The sequence below is a fragment of the Pan paniscus genome, chromosome 6 (assembly GCF_029289425.2).
Source record: "Pan paniscus chromosome 6, NHGRI_mPanPan1-v2.0_pri, whole genome shotgun sequence".
Classification (NCBI taxonomy): domain Eukaryota; kingdom Metazoa; phylum Chordata; class Mammalia; order Primates; family Hominidae; genus Pan; species Pan paniscus.
Window position 1 is genome coordinate 144,466,828 of NC_073255.2, and position 26,344 is coordinate 144,493,171.

The 26,344-nt window shown below is 41.2% G+C and overlaps 2 pseudogenes; one reads left to right on the plus strand and one right to left on the minus strand.

The window, feature by feature from the left end:
• Window positions 1-817: 817 nt before the first annotated feature.
• LOC129398200 (WW domain binding protein 1-like) lies at window positions 818-21,372 on the plus strand (annotated as a pseudogene).
• Window positions 19,332-19,593, minus strand: LOC112440510 (barrier-to-autointegration factor-like; annotated as a pseudogene).
• Window positions 21,373-26,344: the final 4,972 nt, after the last annotated feature.

Genomic DNA, 26,344 nt, shown 5'->3' on the forward strand with positions numbered 1-26,344 from the left:
ATATATATATATATACACACACAAATATTTACAAAAATAAGATCACACCTATTTTTATGCATACTGTTTTGTGACCTGCTTTCGTTCCCCCTATATCAATATTCTCCTGCAACAGAATTCTACAAACAACTTCTCATAGGTCATATACACATCACCTGGGGGGTTCGGTTTGTTTAAAGCACAGGGACTCATATGCCCTGTTTACCACTACCACCGGTGAGAATTCCTGCCCCAGGTAACAGTGTTAGTAATGAGACTGCCATAACCATCCAGTATGTGAGAGCAGAAAAGGTGGATGAGACCCGTCGTCCTATGACAAGGCATTTACCTTATCCCCTGTTGGTGACATTTCATGAGAATCTTTATTGGCAGAAAATGCTCTGGAATCAATAGAACATAGTGGTTACATGCGTAGATTACCTGTGTTCAAATCTCATCTGCTTTATTTATTACCCATTCTGCATCTCAGTTTCTTCATCTTTAAGGTGATTTAGACTCTAAAGTCTTGCTGGTGGGACTAAACGAGTTGATACATGTTAAGAACGTTTAACAGTTTCTCATGGTGAACTATTCTGAACATTATACAAAGACTGATGCCCAGTCATAAATTTCCCCATCTAAAAACAATAATCTAATGGAATTTTAAAATGTCTTAAAAATAAAAAGTGTACTGGAGATGGATGGTGGTGATGGTTACACAACAATATGAATGTAGTTAATACCACTGAACGATACATTTTAAAGTGGTTGGTTAGTACAACCTCTTTGGTATTAACTACTAGTATTAACCACTTTTAAGTGTATAGTTAGATGGTATTAACTACATTCATATTGTAGCATTAACCATATTAACCACTTGTAAGTGCATTTTACATCATTGAAAACATTGGGAAACAAAAGGTGGACCCCCTAGTTTTCTGGAATGAAAATGCACAGTGTTGAAACTGGTAGATAGTTAAGGATGGCTTTTTTTTTTTTTTTTTTTTTGAGACAGAGTTTTGCTCTTGTTGCCCAGGCTGGAGTACAATGGCACGATCTCACCTCACTGCAACCTCCATCTCCCAGGTTCAAGTGATTCTCCTGCCTCAGCCTCCCAAGTAGCTGGGATTACAGGCACCCGCCACCACGCCTGGCTAATTTTTGTATTTTTAGTAGACACCAAGTTTTGCTATGTTGGCCAGGCTGGTCTTGAACTCCTGACCTCAGGTGACCCACCCGCCTTGGCCTCCCAAAGTGCTGGGATTACAGGCGTGAGCCACCGTGCCTGGCCTGAGGATGCCTATTCTTAACTGTGATCAGTCATTCCCCTGCCACCCCTCTTCTTCCACCTCAGAGAAAGCACAGAGCCCCATTTGCTCAGGTATGCAACTAATGTTTGCTTATCTGGATTGAATTCAGTTCAATTCTAGTGTGTCAGATTCTTTTCAGGTGACTCTTCCCATTCCCCATCTTCAGAGTGTGTCCTGTTTTCTTAAGATTATGATAGGATCAGATGCAATTTTGACCAACATTCTTAAAATACATCCAGACATGGATGTATTTCACTTCAAATCCCATTGGCAGATTTGATATTATGAAAGGGCCTGGGTCTGAGGTGTTTTGTTAGTCACTTGAACCTTAAGTGCAACTTTTTTTTCCTTTCTCAATGATTAAAATAATTACATATATATGTATATATGCACATATATTATGATGTTTTTACATCATTTTTTTTTTTTTTTGAAATGGGGTCTCGTTCTGTTGCCTAGACTGGAATGCAGTGGTACCATCACAGCTCATTGCAGCCTTGGCCTCCCAGGCTCAAGTGATCCTCCCACATCAGCCTCCTGAATAGCTGAGACTACAGGCATGCGACACCAAGCCTCTTTAAATTTTCTCATTTTTTGTAGAGATTGGGGGGGTTCTCACTTTGTTGCCCAGGCTAGCCTCGAACTCCTGGGCTCAAGTGATCCTCCCACCTCAGCCTCCCAAAGTGCTGGAGTTACAGTGTGAGCCACCAGGCCTGGCATATGTCTATTTAAAAAAGAAAAATGCAGCTAGGCGCAGTGGCTCATGCCTGTAATCCCAGCACTTTGGGAGGCCAAGGCAGGTGGATCACTTAAGCTTAGGAGTTCGAAACCAGCCTGGGCAACATGGTGAAGCCCCATTTCCACCAAAAATTAGCCAGATGCGGTGGTGCATGCCTGTAGTCCCAGCTACTCAGGAGGCTGAGGTGGGAGGATTGCTTGAGCTTGGGAGGCAGAGGCTGCAGTGAGCCATGATTGCACCACTGCACTCCAGCCTGGGTAAAGGGGTGAGACCCCCATCTCAATAAAAAAATTAAATAAATAATTAAAAAAGAAAAAGGCAAGGGCAGAGTGGATCTCAATATTTGGGGCCTAGAGCAGATACAACTTGGGGAGTTCTCTGTAAGAAAAACAATACAAAATTACCAAAACAAAATTAGGTATGAATTTATTCAGAATAGGAACAGAAATTGCAACAAATAACTGGAGGTTTGGAGATTCAGATACCTTTCTCCTAAGATCTCTTGGGACAATTCACCAGGGATGCTTCACGGCTGCAACCTAGCTTCTCCTTTCTACCTAGGACACTCTACAACTCCAGTATTCTTGATACCTGTGTACCAAAAGCCCTGAAGCTTCACTATCATTATTTCCATATAAATCTTCCTCTAGATAAGGAATGGGAGGGCAGAGTTAATATAATCAATCTGTTGAAAACCTCAAAAATTTTTTGGAGTTCTTTTTTTTAATTTTTTTTTTTTTTAGTTTTTAATTTTTGGTGGGTACATAGTGGGTATAGATATTTATGGGGATACATGTGATGTTTTGAAACAGGCATGCAATGTGTAATAATCATACCATGTAAAATAGGATATCCATTCCCTCAAGCATTTATCCTTTGTACAAATAATTCAATTATACTCTTAGTTATTTTAGAATATACAATTAAATTATTTTTACTATAGTCACCTTGTTGTGCTATCAAATACTAGGTTCTATTCATTATTCCTATTTTTTTGTGCTCATTAATCTTCTCCACCTCCCCTCTACCAACCCCTACTACCCTTCCCAGCCTCTAGTAACCATCCTTCTACTCTCTTTCCCTATGTGCTTGTTTTGGTTTTTACATCTCACAAATAAGTGAGAACATGTAACGTTTGTTTTTCTGTGCCTGGCTTATTTTCACTTAACATAATGACCTCCAGTTTCATCCATGTTGTTGCAAATGGCAGGATCTAATTCTTTTTTATGGCTACGTAGTACTCCATTATATATATGTACCACATTTTCTTTATCCATTCATCTGCCAATGGACACTTAGGTTGCTTCCAAATCTTGGCTATTGTGAACAATGCTGCAACAAACATGGGAGTGTAGATACCTCTTTGATACACTGATTTCCCTTTTGGGGGGTTATATACCCAGCAGTATGATTGCTGGATCATATGGTAGCTCTATTTTTAGTTGTTTGAGGAACCTCTAAACTGTTCTCCATAGTGGTTGTACTAATTTGCATTCCCTCCAACAGTGTCCAAAGGGTTTGCTTTTCTCTACACCTTCTCCAGAGTTATTGCCTGTCTTTTGGATATGAGTCATTTTAATTGGGGTGAGATGATATCTCATTGTAGCTTTGATTTGCATTTCTCTTATGATCAATGATGTTGAACACCTTTTCATATGCCTGTTTGCCATTTGTATGTCTTCTTTTGAGATATGTCAATTCAAATCTTTTTCCTATATTATAATTGGATTATTAGATTTTTTCCTATAGAGTTGTTTGGACACCTTATATATACTATTAATCACTTGTCAGGTGGATAGTTTGCAAATACTTTCTCCCATTCTGTGGGTTGTCTCTTCACTTATTGATTGTTTCTTTTGCTGTGCAGAAGCTTTTTAACTTGACGTAATCTCATTTGTCCATTTTTTCTTTGGTAGCCTATGCTTTTGGGGTACTACTCAAGAAATCTTTGCCCAGTCCAATGTCCTGGAGAATTTCTCCAATTTTTTCTTGTAGTAGTTACATAGTTTGAAGCCTTAGATTTAAGTCTTTAATCCATTTTTATTTCATTTTTGTATATGGCAAGAGATAGGGACCTAGTTTCATTCTTCTGCATATGGTACCCAGTTCTCCCAGCACCATTTATTGAAGAGACTGCCCATTCTCCAATGTATGTTCTTGGAACGTTTGTAGAAAATGAATTCACTGTAGGTGCGTGGATTTGTTTCTGGGTTCTCAGATTTTAAAGTAATATGAATCATACTTTTTCTTTAATTTATAGTGAGTGTATTCATTTCGTATTGGTGCTTTCACATATTACCACAAACTTAGTGATTCGAAACAACACAAATTTATTATCTTACAATTCTAGCAGTCAGAAGTCCAAAATCAGTCTTACTGTGCTAAAGTCAAATTATCGGCAGAAAAAAGCAGGAACGAGGAAGAAGAGGGTAGAGGAGGAGAGGGAGGAGGGAGGTGGCAGTGCTGTGGCAGAGGGACAGGAGCAGGAGGGGGATGGAGAGGAGAAGGTTCCTAGGTGGCACGGTGCTCCTGCTCCTCCCGGCGCTGCCCAGCCCCCTGTCAGCGAGGGCTGAACCCCCACAGGATAAGGAAGCCTGAGTGCATACCAATAATCAAAGCTACATCTGTGACAGAGGACACTGCTGCAGACAGTCTCAGTGCTGCAACTACTGCTAGGAACTCTGGTAGCTCTGGCTGGTGTGGACCATCATCATCATCCTTAGCTGCTGCTACATTGGCCACCACCGCCAAGCCAAGCACCGCCTTCAGGCCCAGCATCGGCAACATGAAATCAACCTGATCCCCTGCCGAGAAGCCTTCAATCACTCAGTGCTGCCTTTTTACTTCAGGTTTTTGCTAAACTACTTAACTACCTCCTTATGAGGAAGTGGTGAACCAGCCTCCAACTCTCCCCCAGCATACAGTGCCTTCCAGCTATGCAGCAGCAGCAGCTCCTGCCTCCACAGTGAGGCCTGGCAGATGGCAGTCCCCCGGCGCCAATCCCACCAGGGGATCCAAGGGAATCCCTTGTCTGAGCCCAGCAGAAGTATCACAAGACCCCCAAGCATCGCTGATCCTGAGCCCTCTGACCTACCAGGTGACCGAGTAGCCACCAAAGCCCTGGGGATGCAGCCCAGTGGCTCTGTAGCCGGCCTGGGAGAGCTGGACCCAGGGGCCTTCCTGGACAAGGATGCAGAATGTAAGGAGGAGCTGCTGAAAGATGACAGTTCTGAACATGGCAGCGCACCGCTCAACAGCAAAGAGAAGATGCTCAGGAGACATCGCTGCTTCACTGGTGACTCGGGCATTGAAGTGCGTATGCCAGGGCCACCATGATCATAGCCTTAAAGAGTTCAACATGCTCATCGCTGATGCACTGGATGGGCCCCTGGACTTCTGCGACAGCTGCCATGTGCAGCCTCCTGGTGATGAGGAGGAAGGCCTCTTCCAGCCCTCCGAGGAGCAGGCTTGACAGCCTGGGCACCTGCACCTGCCACAGCTACATGCATGCCTGCTGCTAAACACCATCAACGAGCAGTACTCTCCCAACTCCCAGAGCAGCAGCTCCCACAGCTAGATCAGGCTCTGCCAGCACCCAAGAACTTGGCAAAGCAACCAGGGTAGGGGAGAACCACGAGAGAAGCATTAAATGACTTTCAGAGAAAGTGGTACAGCCACTTGATTCCTTTTTTTTTTTTTTTTTCTCCTCTCCTGCATTTTCCTCCATCTCCAGGTACAGTTTGGGGTGTGGATGCCTCTCGCCCTACAAAGGCACAATGTTGTGGAGGGCTGAGAAGTTGGTTCTGTTTCTCATTCCTCATACCCCATCCCTATCCCCTTTATTCTCCCTTTAAAGTCCTATCTCACCTACCTGTTTGGTTCAGAGAGATGCGTTTTAAAGGCCCCCAAGGAAGGAGGCTGGGACTGTGCCCTGAGATGATTCTTGGTGACGAAGTGGATTTGTGCTCTGAGTTTAGTTTAAGAGAACGTCACTGTGTCTCAGTCCCAGAGAGGCAACCCATCTTAGCCCTGGGTGAAGAAGGAAGCCTGCAGAGGCCCAGGCTTTGTCGCCTGTGGCTCCCAGTGTCTGCAGAGCCAGCATTGAGCTAATCCTGTGGGAGGATTAGAGCTGATGGGCAGTTGTATGATAGGTTGGTAGGGGGCTTGTGATCTGTGAAATTCCAGGTGATGGATTCATCCAGTGTGCATCACTAAGAGGCCCTTTCCCAGTGGCCTCTGGCTGGCTGCAGGCTGGTTCCAGTGTGAAAGATTATACTGCCTTTTCTTTTTTTTATTTTCCTTTTGAAAACAGACAACAAAAGACAACTGAAAATAACTTCACCAGTGAGCAGGCAAGAATTCTCTTCTGAAAAATGACGTTTGTAGTTCTTTCCCAAGTTGGCCTTCAAAGAGCCTGGCTGCAGTTGAGCCAGAAGGAGATGTCTTGTGTGAAGGCTAAAGTGGAGGCTGTCTCTGAAACCTCCGTGAGCAGGTGGCCCTAAGCTCTGGTGGTGGATAGATGTGCAGCTTTCTGCATCTCTGCCCCTTGGTCTGTGCCCACAGGTGGCCGGCGTCAGCCTCCATCCCGAGCACATGCTCCGCGGGTCTTTATGTCTCACTGTTCTTCACACATAGGAGGAAAGAGATAGGAGACTGAGGAAGGGATGGACCCTGAGAAAGGGCCCCTCCAGCCTGGCTCTCACACAGTATTTTGTCTTTGATTCTGAATAAATTTTTTTTGTGGTTTGTCTTTTGGTTTTTTGTGGGGATGGATGGCTGGTCGTTGTCTGTTTTAAACTGACCACTTGGAAGAAACACCTTGGTTATCTGTGGTTTTCATGTTCTGTCCCTGCCCCTGTCCCCACTCCTTTTGAGTGGGGCAACTCATTTTTTGTGTAAAGAGTCTCTCAGATAGGAGGTGAACACAGCCATCTGGAAGACCCGCAGGATCCTTGTGCCTGTTGCTTAGCTTCGGATCACCAGCTGAGCTGTGATAGGAATAATCTGAATGGAGGCGGCAAACAGCTGAAATGAACATTCCTCGTGCAGCCCTGTTCACATGAAGAATCTGATTTCCCCCCACCCTTGAACAATGATGATATTCAGACAAGGCATTGACGTTGTGGTAAGAATATATATATATAGAAAAAATACATGTCCCCAAACAGACAAATCCAAGGCTGTGAGGTAAATTAGTGCATTTGGATTCCACAAAACCAAAATCCATGTTGAACAGAGTGAAGTCCGTACACTGTAACTTTTTGGGTGAACCCTTTGTGCCTGACCATTGTGTGTGAGCCCGAGCCCTGTTTCCCTAGGAAGATACTTTGAGTGACAGCCATTCTCCTCATGCAAACCACATGTCTGGAGCACAAATGGCCCTCTCTAAGTAACTGATGTTACGCATTTACTGTTTATGGGGCAAATGTCTGACTATGTACTCAGGTGTATTCCACAGCATTGTGGACTGACTGCAGGCCCCTGTGTTTGCCAGAGATAACTGTGCTCAACATAGAAGTTTTACTCTACTCACCACTGCAACTTGCACACTGCTCCGGGGACACATGGGAGCCTGTGTTCTGTTCCCTGTAAATGGAAATGTGCTCTGAGCCTGTCTGCCTCCCTCGGCTGTGCCTGGTCCTCTGTACCAGCCCCTAGGGGTGTCCACAACCACCTGGGACAGAAGAAGGTGGAATTTCAGACAGAAGCTTGATTGAGTCTTCAAAGACAGTCTTGGACTAGCTGTGGCCCAGACCTCGGCCCTGCCCAGAATTGCCAGGAGGAGGCTTTGAGGGCACTGGGGGTACTGCAGGGCCTGCCTCCCTCTGCCGAGTCCAGTGGGCACAAGCAAGCTGGCATGTGGCCAAAGGTGACTGGATTGTGTCATAGCCCTCAGACACCTTTCTTTCCACCTTTTTAAAGAATCCCAAATAACTCACTGAAGTGTCTCAAAGGCAAACAAGTTCTACCAAAATGAATCCTTTTTCAGTGAACAGATCAAATGGATGAATTCTGACTCTCTCAAGTTCCTTTCCCCAGTTAGAGTGGGGAAGTGGTGGAGTGCTAACTGTGTGATTCATTGCAGTGTCCTACCCTAAAGGCACAAGAAGATGGAAATGCAACCTGTGGAGCTGGGCTTGATTCTCAAGTCGCAGTCTGGCCCCCGCTACAGGAGGCTACCCCGCTCAGGGAGAGATTTAATAAGGAATTGGTTCCGGCGCCGGGAGATGTGATTGAGACTGGTTTTCCAGCTGAATGAGATGGAAGGGGTTAGTGGAGGGTTTGATGCTACAGCCAGTTGAGAGATTTGCAAACGCAAACACATTCCTGTGTGAGGCACATTATCCTTTGTCAGTTATTGTGAATATGTGTATTTTAAGCAGTAAGGTGCTACTGGTCAGACTTTTCTAGGCAGTCTTGGTGATGCATTTCCTGTGCTGAGATTGTTCGGAAGAGTGACTATAACCACTGTGAGGAGCCCAAATAAAAATTGATCCCCCCTCTGCCCCCAAAAAAAGCTGTTAGCAGAGCTGGTTCCCTTCAGGAGCTTCTAGGGGAGAATCTGTGTCCTTTCCTGCTCCAGTGTCTAGAGGCTAACCGCATTCTTTGGCTCATGTTCCCCTTCCATCTTCAAAGCCAGGAAGAGATGGTCAAGTCTTTCTGACATCATATAACTTTGACAATAACTCTTCTGTCTCCCTCGTCCACAATTAAGGATCCTTGTGACTACATTAGGCCAAGCAGATGACCCAGGATAATCTCCCTATTTTAAAGTCATCTGATTAGCTACCTTAATTCCATCTGCTACTTTGATTCCCCTTTGACATGTAATTTGACCTACAGATTCTGGGGATTAGAATGTGAACATCCTTGGGAGACCATTGTTCTGTCTATCTCAGTGGGTAAGTTATTTGAATGCTAAATGCTTTTGAAAATGCTTTCTGCAATCAGAGTCCCATAACTGTTCTTGATTCTTGATTTGGAGAGTTTTTATTTTTAATTGGACTGTCTGTGAGGGAAGCAGAGGCATAGTTCTAAATTTAAGAATTGAAATGGAGCAAGTAGCCCCAGTTCAGCATGCCCAGAGTCTGCTGCCTTTGGTTTTTCCAAAAGAAGGCAGCTGCAAAAAAATCTCTAAACACTATAAAATATACCATAAAAAAAGCAGAATTGCAAAAAGATGGCTAATTGAACACACACTTTCACTCTCTCCTAAACTGCACTGAAACTATGGTATGGTAAAGGGTTTTTTGTTTTGTTTTGTTTTGTTTTTGTTTTTGTTTCTTAAGCATAAACCTATAAGGATACAGTGAACATGAGAAGAAATAGCACCAACTTTTTGAAAGCTACAAAGCAGATAACAGGTGGTATGGACTTGGTAAAACTGATGAAAATTTGAACTCTTTTTCCTCCTTGGTTCCAAGAACCAAGTCAATTTAAACCACCAAATAATCAAGGCTCAGGCATTGAAGGCACAACTACTCCTAGAAAAGAGGGGCAGGGCTGTGATGGATGAAAGAAGGTTGGTTGAAAGCTGTTGGAGAAGCAGTTATATCCCTAGATGCCCCTCTCTTCCTCCAAATGCTGGGTGATTTCCTTCCCTCACCCCAGCAGAAGACAGTCTTCCTCTTTGAAGAGGGTAAAACAGAGGGTGTGTTTTAACAAACAAAAAACAGGAGGGTTAAGTAAATGATGTATGCCTACTAAATGCAAAACTTCCTCCTCATCTCAGAATGATGGCAGCAGTTATTTACTTCCAGGCAGAACACCAAATAAGTCTTTTGTAGGTGGGAATCTATCAGACCCAAGAAGAAAGATCCAAATACACTCACATGGATGTTGACATCAGGGCTTCCCCAACCAAAGGCCCAGGCAGCTCACCCTACAGGATATCTCACCATGATCAAGCCTCACCTATTTACTCAGTTTCCAGGCAGCTCTTGAAGCCTCCACTTTTAAATATGAGCAGGTAATCAAGCATGAGAGATTCGAGAAACACCTGAACAGGAAAAAAATATATATAGTGAAAACAGAAAGCGTGCGGGAAGAACAACAAAACTCTCAATGTCTTCAGAAACGTCATGAATTTTTATTACAATGCACTCATGAAATCAGAATTGAAAAGTATAAAAAAAAAATTTCAGGTTGCTCACACCTATAATCCCAGAATTTTGGGAGACTGAGGCAGGAGGATCGTCTGAGTCCATGAGTTTGAGACCAGCCTGGGCAACAGAGTGAGCCCCCATCTCTACAAAAAAAAAGAACAATAATAAATTAGCAAGATGTAGTGGCACATGCCTGTGGTCCCAGCTACCCAGGAGGCTGAGGCACGTGAGCCCAGAAGGTCAAGACCACAGTAAGCCAAGATCACACCACTATACTACATCCCAGGCAACAGAGCAAGACCTTGTCTCATAATAAAAATGGAAAAAAAAAATCAGAAAGTAAAAAAGAGCCCTCAGGAAAAAATAGGTCTCACTAAATCCTCAGCCCAATGCCCAAAAATAAACTGTCTTATTTTGTTTGTGCTGCTATAACAACATTCCTGAGACTGGGTAATTTATAAAGAACAGAAATTTATTTTCTCTTAGTACTAGAGGCTGAGGCATCCAAGACCAAGGCACTGGCAGGTTTGGTATCTGGTGAGGGCTGCAAAAAAGGACAGACTTCCTCCATCAAGCCCCTTTTTCAGTGTACCTAATCTCATTCACAAGGGGAGGAGCCCTCATCACCTAAGCATCTCTTAAGGGCCCCATCTCTTAACACCATCACCTTGGCCATTAAGTTTCAACACCTGAATGTTGGAGGGGAGGGGACATATTCAAACCATAGCATAAAACCCATACTGATGAATAACGCACAAAGAGAAAATTCTACACATTTCCAGAAAACACAACACGCAAAGGTTGAGGCATCTGAACAAGTTCAGATTTCCCAAAAGGAACTCTGGAAGATAGAAGACAGTAAAACAATGTGATATGGTTTGGCTGTGTCCCCACCCAAATCTAATCTTGAATTGTAGCTCCCATAATTCCCACGTGTTGTGGGAGGAACCTGATGGGAGATAATAGAATCATGGGGGCTGTCCCCCCCATACTGTTCTCATGGTAGTGAATAAGTCTCACGAGATCTGATGGTTTTATAAGGCGTTTCCCCTTTCATGTGGCTCTCATTCTCTCTTGCCTGCTGTCATGTAATACATGCTTTTCGCCTTCTGCCATGATTGTGAGGCCTCCCCAGCCAAGTGGAACTGTGAGTCCATTAAACCTTTTTTTCTTTGTAAATTATCCAGTCTCAGGTTATGTCTTTATGAGCAATGTGAGAACAGACTAACACACAATGCTTTCAAAATTATCTCCAACCTAGTATTCTATGGGCCAGTCAAGTTGCAAATCAAGTATGAGTGAAGAATCATACTTCAGGTTTGCAAGTTCTCAAAAGCTTTACCTCCCACATACCCTTTCTTGGGAAGCTAGTGGATAGAGGATGTACTCCACCAAAAGGATGGGAAAATATTTGAGAAAGGAGATCTACACAGAGAGAGGCAGAGGTCTACAGGATGTTGGTAAAGGGAGATTGTTAGCTGTGAAACAGCTCAGACAATTTTGGGTGGGGTTTTTTTCTAGAACATGAAGTTGATCAGATACCTGATGTGAATCAACATACTGAAAGACGTAGGGATAAGCTGGAGAATTGGGGTTGAATAGTGATAGATATTACTGGTCTCAGAAAAGAAAGCAAGTAACGCAAGATGAAAAAACAAACAAGAAACAAGACAAAACTCAAAAGAACAACCCCTCACCCCAAAAAATGTCTAGCAAATGAAAACTAATAGTGGTTTACCACACACCTTCATTCTTTTTTTTTTTTTTTTTTTTACCTTTTTTTTTAAGCAATAGAGACAATGTGTCACTGTGTTGCCAGGGCTGGTCTTGAACTTCTGAGCTCAAGTGATCTTACCTCCTCAACCTCCAATTGTGCTGGGATTACAGGCATGAGGCACCACACCCAGCCCCTCCATTTTGAATAGAAAACATTATAATAATCCAAATACCATTAATACCATAATTTGATCTGACCAAAATTATGACCCTGTATTAAGGAGGATGGAGAAATAGCGAGTGTGCAGAGGTTTGGTAGTGGTGGGCACACAAGAAAGAGAGCCAAATCCTCATCGCAAAAAGTGAGAAAAAATAAACAGAAATGCAGGAGTATTAATTACAGTTATAGAGAGACCTGTCAAAGAATCAGCTAAAGCATTTGAGAGTGGTTGCCTTTGGGAAAAGAAGACTGGGAGAAGGGGCTGAGGACTGTGGTTTCTCTTACTCATCCTTTATAGAACTAGTTGATTTCTTAAAATATAAGACTGACAAATTTTTTAAAACAATTTTAAGTAATATGACTCAATTAAGTACCTTATCTTACTTTTCTAGAAACACTGAACAGATTAATGAGATGTTTATAATACATTCTGAGTTCTTTGGAAAGAAAAAAAAAGCCTTATTTTGACCTCTTTCTTTTTATTTATTTATTTATTTATTTTTGCCCCATTGCAACCAGTGTGCACAGGCTTCTTTATTTATTTATTTTTTTGAGATGGAGTCTTGCTCCGTCACCCAGGCTGGAGTGCAGTGGTGCAATCTTGGCTCATTGCAACCTCTGGCTCCACGGTTCAAGTGCTTCTCTTGCCTCAGCCTCCTGAGTAGCTGGGATTACAGGCACACAGCACCATGCCTGGCTAATTTTTGTAATTTTAGTAGAGATGGGGTTTCACCATGTTGGCCAGGCTGGTCTCGAACTCCTGACCTCAAGTGGTCCTCCTGCCTCCGCCTCCCAAAGTGCTGAGATTACAGGCAGGAGCCACTGCCCTGGCCCACAGGCTTCTTTATATAGGTCATCAGCCTGTATTCACATTTCCATCCATTTCTAATGTAATTACATTAACATTACTTTAGCATATGACTTTGCCTTTTCCAGAACTCTAATTAAGATTTTAAATAAGATGTATGCCACTGGGAATCTCTCATTCATGCTTGTTAAACACCTTTCCTGTTTGATTATAATTTCACTTGCTAATTATTTCTGACTTTGGTTTTCCAAACTTTTCCTTTTTATGACTTAAACACAGTTTGAACTGGTGCAGCAAATCACTTACAGTCCAGGTGTAAGATAGATTGGCAAACTAAATAGAAAAGAAGACAGTCATTGGGTAGAAAACAGTGACCAAGTTTACCTCAATCTGTTTATTAAAAGAACTCATAGGCCGGGCACGGTGGCTCACATCTGTAATCCCAGCACTTTGGGAGGCCGAGGCAGCGGATCACAAGGTCAGGAGATCGAGACCATCCTGGTTAACACGGTGAAACCCTGTCTCTACTAAAAATACAAAAAAATTAGCCAGGTGTGGTGGTAGACGCCTGTAGTCCCAGCTACTTGGGAGGCTGAGGCAGGAGAATGGCATAAACCCAGGAGGCAGAGTTTGCAGTGAGCTGAGATCCAGCCAGTGCACCCCAGCCTGGGTGACTGAGCGACACTCCGTCTCAAAAAAAAAAAAAAAAAAAAAAAAAAAAGAACTCATACTGCTGAGCATGGTTGCATATGCCTGTAATCCCAGCTACACAAGAGGCTGAGGTAGAAGGATCACTTGAATCCAGGAGATTAGCCTGGGCAACATAGCAAGACCCCATCTCAAAAATATAAATATGTAAAAATAAATAAAAGGACTTGTACTTTTTAATAAGCACTCACCATGTGCTAGGTTCTGATTGCTTTATCTACTTCTATGCCATAAACTTTTTTCAAATTTACTTTGCATATTTTTAGATGCCTGCTATACACCGATCCTTGTGATAAGAGCAGCCAGGGTTCCTTGAGTACTCACCATGTGCTAGAGTCTAATTGCATTATGAACTGTTTGTCATTTAAATATTGCAGCAAGCCCATGAAGCAAGTAGTAATATTACCCCCAATTTTCAGATAAGAAAAATGAGGCATAGAGAATGTGAAAATAAATAAAATTTAAAAGCTCTTGGAACCCCAGAGAACACATTAAGTCTTGAGAGATGTGACTGTGATCTCAGCCATGGAGCATGGAGTTGTAACTTCTGCTCCTTAGATTATAGATTAACTCTCTTCTTCAGTGTTCTTCTTCTGTAAATTATGAGGAGAGACAAGAGACCAGACCTCCTTCTAATCACTGATCTTTGTGATAGATTAACTGCCTTATTTTTTGTACCTGTATTAGTCTGTTTTCACCCATTATAAAGAATTGCCCAAGACTGGGTAATTTATAAAGAAAAGAGGTTTAATTGACTCACAGTTCCACATGGCTGGGGAGGCCTCAGGAAACTTATAATCATGGTAGAAGAGAAGCAGGCACATCCTACATGGTGGCAGACGAGAGAGAGAGAGAGTGTATGAAAGGGAAAGAACCCCTTATAAAACCATCAGATCTCATGAGAACTCACTCACTATCACAAGAACATCATGGGGGAAACTGCCCCCATGATCCAATCACTTCCCACTAGTTTCCTCCCTTGATACATGGGGATTATGGGGATTATAATTCACTATGAGATTTGGGTGGGGACACAGAACCAAACCCTATCAGTACCTAACTCAGTTAAGGTAGCACTAATTACCTCCCAAATTTTATATCTTCAGTGTGGAATGTTAAATAGACCTTTCCTGAAAAGAAAAATATTACCTTGTCTAATTGGATTACTGTAACTACACATTCAGCCATATACAGAAAAATATTGAAATTCTGTTAAGCTTTCTAAACCTTATCTATATTAAGTGACCTCAAACTTCTACACTTCAAAGTGCTGTCTTCCATTCTTTGGAATCTGTGTCTCCCAGGCCATCTTCAAACTTTGTACTTGAATAAACTCTCTTCAAAATTCAAAATAAACTCTCTTTAAATCAAACTAGATTCTGACGCTTATTTCAAGTTGACATTTTGGCAACCATGAAAGGACCTAAAGCAAGCCTCTGTTGATTCCCCACTGCATTGCCCACAGTTAGGATCCTGGTACCAGCATGAACAGTTTTCATTCACCTGGCTTCACTGGAGCCAGCAGAGGGTCTCCGGTGAAGACCCTCTCAGGTTTTGAATCTCCCTGATTTGGGTTGAGAATCAGACTTTACTCAAGTGACCCAATTCCACACTTGACGGAGCTGGAATTGAAGCTCTACTTTAAGGTAAGAGTTTTTGTCTGTTCTCTAGATATTCTTCTGTTCACAGATTTGTGGTTTTCACTTTTCTCTAAGGTTAAGTGTTATTTGTAACTGCTCATTAACATTTGTACAGCTTTTTCTCTCATTTGAATTTTGGTCAGGGAAAGAAAGTTTCTCTGAAAAGAGGAAGTGAATGTGGCTTAAGCAAAATTTGCATAAAAGAAAAAAACCTGGCTAAACTCTGAAGCTTGGTTCATTTGACATATCTAAAGTTGTTTTGTTTGTTTTTGAGTGACCAAAAAGAAAAGCTTTCTATAAGGATGGCCAGATGCGGTGGCTCATGCCTGTAAACCCAGCTCTTTTGGAGCCCTAGGCAGGCAGATCACTTGAGGCCAGGCATTCAAGAACAGCCTGGTCAACATGATGAAACTCTGTCTTTACCAAAAAATACAAAATATTAGCCGGGTGTGGTGACATGTGCCTGTAATCCAGCTACTCAAGAGGCTGAGGCAGGAGAATCACTTGAATTTGGGAAACAGAGGTTGCAGTGAGCCAAGATCATACCATTGCACTGCAGCCTGGGTGACAAAGTGAGACTCCACCAAAAAAAAAAAAAAAAAAGAAAGAAAGAAAGAAAGAAGGAAGGAAGGAAAAAAAAAGAAAAGAAAGAAAGAAAAAGAAAGAAAGAGAGAAAAGCTTTCTATGAGGATGAAGATAAGTACCAAAGATAAGGGACACTGTTTCTCCTGGCCAAAAGGCATCTTAGGCTAATAAGGTCTTGCAGGAGTGTCTGAACTCATTACTCATAACATGCAATAGTACTGTAGGGAGTTCTCAAAGAAGAACACACAGGAAATCTTGCTTAACCTGGTGGGCACATATGAAAGGCTGATCTTCTAGTGCCTTAAGTGCCCAGGATTCCTGGCTTTCACCAAGACAGGTAAGAAGAGAGAAGTGATTCACTGGTGTCATCTCAAGGAATAATCCCCATTAAGCAACATACCAGATCAAAAACATCTTTCCCATTTCATCTTTGATCACTTAAAAAGAGAATCCAAATTATGGGCAATCATCCATCTAAAACTGAGTCTTCCTTTTTAAGGAGAGATCCACCTTTAGAAATTCCAGCTGGATTCCTGTATAATATTGTGGTGCAACCTCCAGTCAATATCTAGAAAAATTGTCTTTCTTAACCCATGAAGACCCCAAACAACAATGACCAAAGTGGGCTATCTTTGAAATACCTAAATTAGCTTATTTATGTGCACAATTAGAAAAAGCTATTTCTAAAATTAAACAAAATAATTGGGAGAGTTACTTCTAACAGTACTTAGAAGCATCTGAAAAGCTCTCTGACAAAGTTCTTCCTCTACAGGAAGAAAATTAAAAGCCCTCTAAAACCATTTCTAAATTAAAAAAAAAAAAACTGCCAAATCTTTTACTCCTCCTTCTGCTTCCCCAACTCTTTATTCTCCATCTCTTCCTCATCTGAACGACACTGCCCAGCCTTTCCTTCTTTTCCTCCCCTTCCCCTTCTTCCCACTCCTGTTGTTTTAGCTACATTTTGTGAATGGCTGGTATCTGGTAGAGGAGAACCTGCCTTAACTTATCAACTATGATCAAAGGTAGACATGAAAGGCATAATTAAGGAATTTCCTCATCCCCACCAAGACCCCATTGGTTTTGTCAGGAAATTTGAACTAAATATTCAAGTTTACAACCCTGATTTTTCCAATTTGTATTAAGTAGTTCACATGTTAGTATCAGAAAGTAAAGCTAAAGATTGGAAGAGCTAAGGCAAATTGGAGGAACCACTTGAAGGACTTTCATACATTTTCAGAAGACCACAAATGTGACCATGAGGTTTCAAAGGCTTTGCTCAAGCCACCCCTTCATTTGACCTTCCAAAGAATGGTCGACTGGAATAAAATACAACAATGTCAACAAAATTCAGATGAGTCAGAAATGACATATTTTGAGAGATTCGAAAAAATATTTAAACCATATTCAGGATTATCCAAGGAGAGTTAGGCTAATCATCAAAATGATACTCTCCTCAATTTCAATTTCATAAGTGGGTTACTTAGATGAAGAATTAGGACTAACAGTAAAAGGACAACACCATAGTTGGACAATTGCTCACATTCATGATTTGGTCAATTTTGCTGATCAATTATGTCATGCCTTAACTAAAGAAGAGAAAAAGAAGACAAACAAAAGAATAAGGCTAATAAGATTATGAATTTATAACTAAAACAATTATCTACCCAGTCCGAACCTCCAAAACATACCCCAAAAACCTCAGAATGAATTTAACCCTCTGCTTTGTCATTATTGCAAAAACACCCTGGTCACCTTAAGAAAGATTGCTGAAAACTAAAATGGAGGCAACAACAACAGGCAAAGGAAAAAAAGAAAAGGGGGGTGCTCCAAGGAACTTAAAGAGAACTTGCCTTTCCTCCATATTTATATTTTGGGAGAAATAGAAAGTATCTGAAATGGAGAACAAACATAAGCTCTTATTGACACTGAGCTGCATTATCTGTAGCAAATCCCACCTTATTACAAGGTCCCATTCCTTAAAGTAAACCATTTAAATGGTGGGTGTCACTGATATTCCTGTATTGGCACATAAATCTTAGCCTATAGCTTTTCAAGTAGGTCCTTTACAAGAGACTCGTATTTTTCTCTTCGTTCTCTAAGCCACTATCCATTTGATAGGAAGAAATTTCTTAGAACTATATAATACCCATATTTCTTTTTCCCAAAAGGGTAAAATATTTTTAGAATTAGAAGACAAAGTTGAATTACTAGACACTATGAATTTTTCAGAATCTGATCCTTTTAAATTCACAAGCTGCAATTTATATTGCCATAGAGGACACCGAATTATTGATTGATAAACGAATACAAAAATTGTTAAAGGCAATACCTGATTAGTTGTGGTCAGTCTTTCATTGATACTGGAAAAATTATCTTGACTTCCCCAATCAAAATTTAAATAAACTCATCAAAACCTCTTCCAAACCTTAAACAGTATTCTTTAAAGCCAAAGGCTTTAGAAGGAATACAACCTATAGTTCTAGACTATATAAAAAGAGGTCTGATTATTCCCTGTAGAAGCCTGTGTAACACTCCAACCCTTCCTGTAAAAAAACCAGATGACAGAGGATGGAGGTTTGTACAGGATCTGAGAGCAATTGACAACATAGTTATTCCTTGCCATCTGCTAGTGTCAAACAGTCATATGTTGTTGACTACCATCCCCGCTGAAGGTGAGTTTTTCACTGTGATAGATTTATGCAGTGCATGTTTTAGTATTCCTGTGGAGAAAGACAGTCGAGTTCTCTTTGCCTTCACTTGGGAGAACAGACAGTACAATGGACAGTCATGCCTCAGGGATACACTGAGAGCTCAACTTACTTTTCACATATATTTGTGATATCTGAGATCTCCCAGAAATTGACTTCCTTAAGAAATCCAATCCCACCTCAGTATGGAATGTAACATCCTAGGAATGAGACTTCCTAGTGACGGGGGATGAAACTCCTGAACATAAAAGGAGTCAAAACTATTGAGATCATCTGCAGTGCTTTCTTCGAAAGATCTTGATGAAAAGGGGGAAATGTGAAGATAAATAAAAGTTAAAATGCTGTTCAAACCCCATGAAACACTTCAAGCTTTGAGTGAGATGTGACTGTGGTCTGTGCCATGTAGCTTGTGGCTGTACCTTCTGATTTTTATTTTTTTATAGCCACTGACTTTATTGATCTAAAAATCTTCACAGAGACAATGACTGTTCTGTGAAAAAAAAAGGAACCAAATGGTGTGAAACACTAGAAGTGAGGGTAGGGGTGAGGGACGGGGCCAGAAATCCATCAGGAAAGTTGGCAAGTATCACCAGGTAGAGGAAAAGGAAGGGAGGTGCATGAAAGAGTTAGAATTGCAAAAAAGTTGAAACGGTTAGGGGAGAAAACTCCCAAAACACCCCTAGAGTCCACTAGACACAAGCACAACAACAGCAATCATTTCCTTTGTAGAGGACAGAGGAGGAGTCCCCTACTTGGCTGCAAACTCTGGAGACGCAATGCTGGGGCTGGGCATTGAGGGCTTCCCAGAAAGCATCACAAGAAGGCTTCACACCACTCTTGAAGGCATCCAAAGCAGTCCTGGGGCTGCTTGGCTTTGGTGCTACATGTGTCCTTCAGCCATACCTGGGCAAGATCTTCCTCTTTCTTTAGCACCAGCCAAGGACAACACAGGCCTTGTCAAAGCCCCTTTCCTCCAGCTTCTTGCCCAGCACTTCACCAATACTGGCCAGGCTCCCCACTGCTTTTCCCCCATAGGCTCTGCCGTGAAGCCTCAGTGCTTTCGGGAGGTTGTCATCTTAATCAAGCTTAATCAGCAGCTCCAGTTCCCATAACGGTACCTTCTACAACAGGCCTCTCCGGCCAATATGCTTTTTACACTATGGATTAACTTTGTTCCTCATTGTTTGTGTTCTGTAAATGACTAGGAGAGACCAGAGACCAGACCCTCTCTCCTTCCAATCACTAATCTTTGTTATAGATTATCGTCCTCTTTTATTGTCCTGTACTTAATTCAGGCCAGATGGTGCAAAAGATTCCATGACTGTTACATCTTCAGTGTAGAATGTAAAATTACCTTTCCTGAAAAGAAAAAGACTGCCGTAACCAATAAGATAAAGCCTTATATAGAAAGGGTTGAAATTCTGTGAAGCTCCCCAAACTTATCTAAGTGAATGAGCCCAAACTTCTACACTTTCAAACACTGACTTTCATTTTTTGGAATCTGTGCTTCCCAAGCGGCCATCCTCAACTTTGTGCTTGAATAAACTCTCTTTAAACTAGATTCTAACCCTTTTGATTATTTGAGGTTGACAAGAGACTGAGTATGCTTCCTAAATTCCTTAGGGAGTGACTAAGCTGGGAATCAAACTCCAGCCCATATTCTGAATCAGTGCTCTATATCACCTCCCACTGGATGGCAATGGGCACCATGGAGGAGACCACAAAAAGAAGGAGAAAAGGGAAAGGATTTAACTTTATTGAGCACATTACTATGGCCCAGAAAGTTCTATCATGGTATTTCATTATTATGACAATGTAATGAATGACTATTACTTACTAATACTTGTAAGAAAGGTTAGAAAACTTGCCCAAGGTCACAGATAAGGATTAGCCCTCAAGAAACTTATTTCTGCTGGGAATTAACATAAACCCAGAAGGAACTGGCATAACTACAAGATAATGTCAAATCTGTAGTAGAAATAAAAATACAGTAAAATCTCTGAGGAAAGAGTGTTCAGTCCAGGTGAGGTGCTGGTGATACATCCTGGAGAAAAAGGAGGTTGTGATGTAAGGCTTGATGTATAGATTTGGATAAACAGAGAGGAGGAATAAACAGCATTGTTCCTGACTTTTATTCTTTTCTATACTTGTAATTTTTTTTGTAAGCACTTTATTGTTTACAAGATATGGGCTTTAGGGTTGACAAAAGGTCATTTCCTGATTTACATCATTTTATAGGAACTTCTAAGCAGGGACAGATGCCTAAACTTAGAAAACCATAAGATATGTAAGAGAAAGACCAAATAGGGGAAATCAAGAGCAAAGAGGTTATTCTTTTAAGGTTACAGTAAGGGGGCAAGAAGTAGAAGTTGGGAATGAAAAGAAAGAAAAGCTTAGAAAAGAAAAGTGAAACGTAAGGAAGAAAAGTGAAACTCTCATAAGGAAGTCTATTTTGAAACATGGCTTGGGTTCAAAACTTTCATGGCCCAGGCCACTGACCTGTATGGTCTTAGAGAACCTTTCATAATTAAGATGATGCACTCTGTGTGTGTGTGTGCACATGCGCATGCACGCACGCTCATTTTTAAAGAATTTTAGAGATATAGAAGAGAAGAAAGGTTTTCTCAGCCAAGACTTTTGCCAGCCTTCTCAGATCAGTAACACGTTGTCTCAATCCAGGGAAGTATTGCTACTGCTTAGCATTTGGGATGAAGCCAACTGCGATGTTCAGCAAATATGAGTTTCATCCTCTTGAAAATAATTGCTTTTACATCTTGTGACATCTTTCATGGACACTGCAATGAAAATAAATTATAATTTCTTTGGGTGGGAGAAACTAAATTAGAAAGAAAAATGATTAGAAACAGAAGGCAGCTTGACGCTTGTGATGCCAGATTTGTTCAACATGTGATTCGAAAGCTGTGGATAAGTTTTTCTGGCCATTCTCCCAATTAACAACCTTTAGCTTACTTAAAAGCCAAAATCCGTGACTCAAAAGAGTGTGCTAGGAAGAAATTTTTGACAGATAAAATTAACTATTCCTGGCAACATCAAATAGCATATACATATACTCATGTACCTTTTTTTTGGAATGAAGCTCAAAATATACCAAGATCTAACTTAAACTGCTCCCAGGGCTCCAGACCTCAATTATAATAGTTAACATTTATCAAGTACTTACTATGTGCCAGGCATTGCAACTATTTTTTACACCAACATTATGAGATAGGTAGTATTCTCACATAATCTTATTTTAAAGATGATAAAATTGAGTCAAGGGAAGCTAAATAACTTGCTCAAGGTCACTCAGATAGAAAATGGTAGAGCTAGGACTGAAACTGAGAAAACGTGTCTCCACTATATTCTTTAAAAAGTCCTTACTAGCTGAGGGTGGTGGCTTATGCCTGTAATGCCAGCACTTTGGGAGGCTGAGGTGGGAAGATTGCTTGATTCCAAGAGTTCAAGACCAGCTTGGGCAACATAACGAGACCTCATCTCTAACAAAAATTTAAAAGTTAACCGGGCACAGTGGCATGTGCCTGTAGTCCCAGCAATTCAGGAGGCTGAGGCAGGAGGATGGCTTGAGCTTAGGAGGGCGAGGCTCCAGTGAGCTAGGATCACACCATTGTACTCTAGCCCGGGCAACAGAGCAAGACCCTGTCTCTGTAAAAACAAACTCCTTACCTTCAGGAAGTTTATAGTCTAATACTGGATTCAGACAAGTACTCTTCAGTGTGGTAAGTACACACATAGTTAAGAGTGCTAAGGTTATATGTAGGAAGGTAATCTAACCTTGCCTTTGGTTATTAGAGAAGTAACTATCAAAGGGAACGCTAAACTAAGAAGTGAGGGATGGAGAAAGGGGGAAAGAGTTCCAGGCAGAGGAAGAAGCAAGTCACCAGGTCCAGAGATAAAAGAGAGCTCAGTGCCATGGGTGCATAGAAAGGCAGGGCATTAGCAATGCCCTGTCAAAGGCAATGGAGAGCCTTTGAAAGATTTTAAACTAAGGAGGAACCTGACCTGATTTGCATTTCTTAGACTTTTGGAGGCTGCTTTGGAGAATAATTTGTGAGTAGAACAAGAGAAGAGGCAAAGAGACCTATTAGGATGCTATTGCTTTGGGGTAATCCTAAGCTGACCCCAGGCAGCAGTGGTGGAAAGGGACAGAAGCAGACAGAACTGGAGAGCTATTCAAAATGTGGACTTGACCATAGATGACATGAAAGAACAGAAAAGAAGGAATCGAAGTGGCTGCTACATTTCTGGCTTGGGCAATGGGATGGATGGGATTGGGATGCCATTCACCAAGATGGGAAAGCCAAGAGAAGGAGTAAGTTAAAAAATGGGGTTGGAAGAAGGAACTAATTCATTTTTTTTTAATTTTATTATTATTATACTTTAAGTTTTAGGGTACATGTGCACAATGTGCAGGTTTGTTACATATGTATACATGTGCCATGTTGGTGTGCTGCACCCATTAACTCGTCATTTAGCATTAGATATATCTCCTAACGCTATCCCTCCCCCTCCCCCAACCCCACAACCGTCCCCAGAGTGTGATGTTCCCCTTCCTGTGTCCATGTGTTCTCATCGTTCAGTTCCCACCTATGAGGGAGAACATGCGGTGTTTGGTTTTTTGTCCTTGCTATAGTTTGCTGAGAATGATGGTTTCCAGCTTCATCCATGTCCCTACAAAGGACATGAGCTCATCATTTTTTATGGCTGCATAGTATTCCATGGTGTATATGTGCCACATTTTCTTAATCCAGTCTATCATTGTTGGACATTTGGGTTGGTTCCAAGTCTTTGCTATAGTGAATAGTGCCGCAATAAACATACGTGTGCATGTGTCTTTATAGCAGCGTGATTTATAATCCTTTGGGTATATACCCAGTAATGGGATGGCTGGGTCAAATGGTATTTCTAGTTCTAGATCCCTCAGGAATCGCCACACTGACTACCACAATGGTTGAACTAGTTTACAGTCCCACCAACAGTGTAAGTGTTGCTATTTCTCCACATCCTCTCCAGCACCTGTTGTTTCCTGACTTTTTAATGATCACCATTCTAACTGGTGTGAGATAGTATCTCATTGTGGTTTTGATTTGCATTTCTCTGATGGCCAGTGATGATGAGCATTTTTTCATGTGTTTTTTGGCTGCATAAATGTCTCTTTTGAGAAGTGTCTGTTCATATCCTCTGCCCACTTTTTGATGGGGTTGTTTGCTTTTTTCTTGTAAATTTGTTTGAGTTCATTGTAGATTCTGGATATTAGCCCTTTGTCAGATGAGTAGGTTGAAAAAATTTTCTCCCATTCTGTAGGTTGCCTGTTCACTCTGATGGTAGTTTCTTTTGCTGTGCAGAAGCTCTTTAGTTTAATTAGGTCCCATTTGTCAATTTTGCATTTTGTTGTCATTGCTTTTGGTGTTTTAGACATGAAGTCCTTGCCCATGCCTATGTCCTGAATGGTATTGCCTAGGTTTTCTTCTAGGGTTTTTATGGTTTTAGGTCTAACATATAAGTCTTTAATCCATCTTGAATTAATTTTTGTATAAGGTGTAAGGAAGGGATCCAGTTTCAGCTTTCTACATATGGCTAGCCAGTTTTTCCAGCACCATTTATTAAATAGGGAATCCTTTCCCCATTGCTTGTTTTTGTCAGGTTTGTCAAAGATCAGATGGTTGTAGATATGCGACATTATTTCTGAGGGCTCTGTTCTGTTCCATTGGTCTATATCTCTGTTTTGGTACCAGTACCATGCTGCTTTGGTTACTGTAGCCTTGTAGTATAGTTTGAAGTCAGGTAGCATGATGCCTCCAGCTTTGTTCTTTTGGCTTAGGATCGACTTGGCAATGCGGGCTCTTTTTTGGTTCCATATGAAGTTTAAAGTAGTTTTTTCCAATTCTGTGAAGAAAGTCATTGGTAGCTTGATTGGGATGGCGTTGAGTCTGTGAATTACCTCGGGCAGTATGGCCATTTTCATGATATTGATTCTTCCTACCCATGAGCATGGAATGTTCTTCCATGTGTTTGTATCCTCTTTTATTTCATTGAGCAGTGGTTTGTAGTTCTCCTTGAAGAGGTCCTTCACATCCCTTGTAAGTTGGATTCCTAGGTATTTTATTCTCTTTGAAGCAATTGTGAATGGGAGTTCACTCATGATTTAGCTCTCTGTTTGTCTGTTATTGGTGTATAAGAATGCTTGTGATTTTTGCACATTGGTTTTGTATCCTGAGACTTTGCTGAAGTTGCTTATCAGCTTAAGGAGATTTTGGGCTGAGACGATGAGGTTTTCTAGATATATAATCATGTCATCTGTAAACAGGGACAATTTGACTTCCTCTTTTCCTAATTGTATGCCCTTTATTTCCTTCTCCTGCCTGATTGCCCTGGCTAGAACTTCCAACACTATGTTGAATAGGAGTGGTGAGAGAGGGCATCCCTGTCTTGTGCCAGTTTTCAAAGGGAATGCTTCCAGTTTTTGTCCATTCAGTATGATATTGGCTGTGGGTCTGTCATAGATAGCTCTTATTATTTTGAGATACAACCCATCAACACCTAATATATTGAGAGTTTTTAGCATGAAGCGTTGTTGAATTTTGTCAAAGGCCTTTTCTGCATCTATTGAGATAATCATGTGGTTTTTGTCTTTGGTTCTGTTTATATGCTGGATTACATTTATTGATTTTCGTATGTTGAACCAGTGTTGCATCCCAGGGATGAAGCCTACTTGATCATGGTGGATAAGCTTTTTGATGTACTGCTGGATTCGGTTTGCCAGTATTGTATTGAGGATTTTTGCATCAATGTTCATTAAGGATATTGGTCTAAAATTCTCTTTTTTTGTTGTGTCTCTGCCAGGCTTTGGTATCAGGATGATGCTGGCCTCATAAAATGAGTTAGGGAGGATTCCCTCTTTTTCTATTGATTGGAATAATTTCAGAAGGAATGGTACCAGCTCCTCCTTGTACCTCTGGTAGAATTCGGCTGTGAATCCATCTGGTCCTGGACTCTTTTTGGTTGGTAAGCTATTAATTATTGCCTCAATTTCAGAGCCTGTTATTGGTCTATTCAGGGATTCAACTTCTTCCTGGTTTAGTCTTGGGATGCTGTATGTGTTGAGGAATTTATCCATTTCTTCTAGATTTTCTAGTTTATTTGCGTAGAGTTGTTTATAGTATTCTGTGATGGTAGTTTGTATTTCTGTGGGATTGGTGGTGATATCCCCTTTATCATTTTTTATTGCATCTATTTGACTCTTGTCTCTTTTCTTCTTTATTAGTCTTGCTAGTGGTCTATCAGTTTTGTTGATCTTTTCAAAAAACCAGCTCCTGGATTCATTGATTTTTTGAAGGGTTTTTTGTGTCTCTATTTCCTTCAGTTCTGCTCTGATCTTAGTTATTTCTTGCCTTCTGCTAGCTTTTGAATGTGTTTGCTCTTGCTTCTCTAGTTCTTTTAATTGTGATGTTAGGGTGTCAATTTTAGATCTTTCCTGCTTTCTCTTGTGGGCATTTAGTGCTATAAATTTCCCTCTACACACTGCTTTGAATGTATCCCAGAGATTCTGGTGTGTTGTGTCTTTGTTCTCATTGGTTTCAGAGAACATCTTTATTTCTGCCTTCATTTCGTTATGTACCCAGTAGTCATTCTGGAGCAGGTTGTTCAGTTTCCATATAGTTGAGCAGTTTTGAGTGAGTTTCTTAATCGTGAGTTCTAGTTTGATTACACCGTGGTCTGAGAGACAGTTTGTTATAATTTCTGTTTTTTCACATTTGCTGAGGAGTGCTTTACTTCCAACTATGTGGTCAATTTTGGAATAGGTGTGG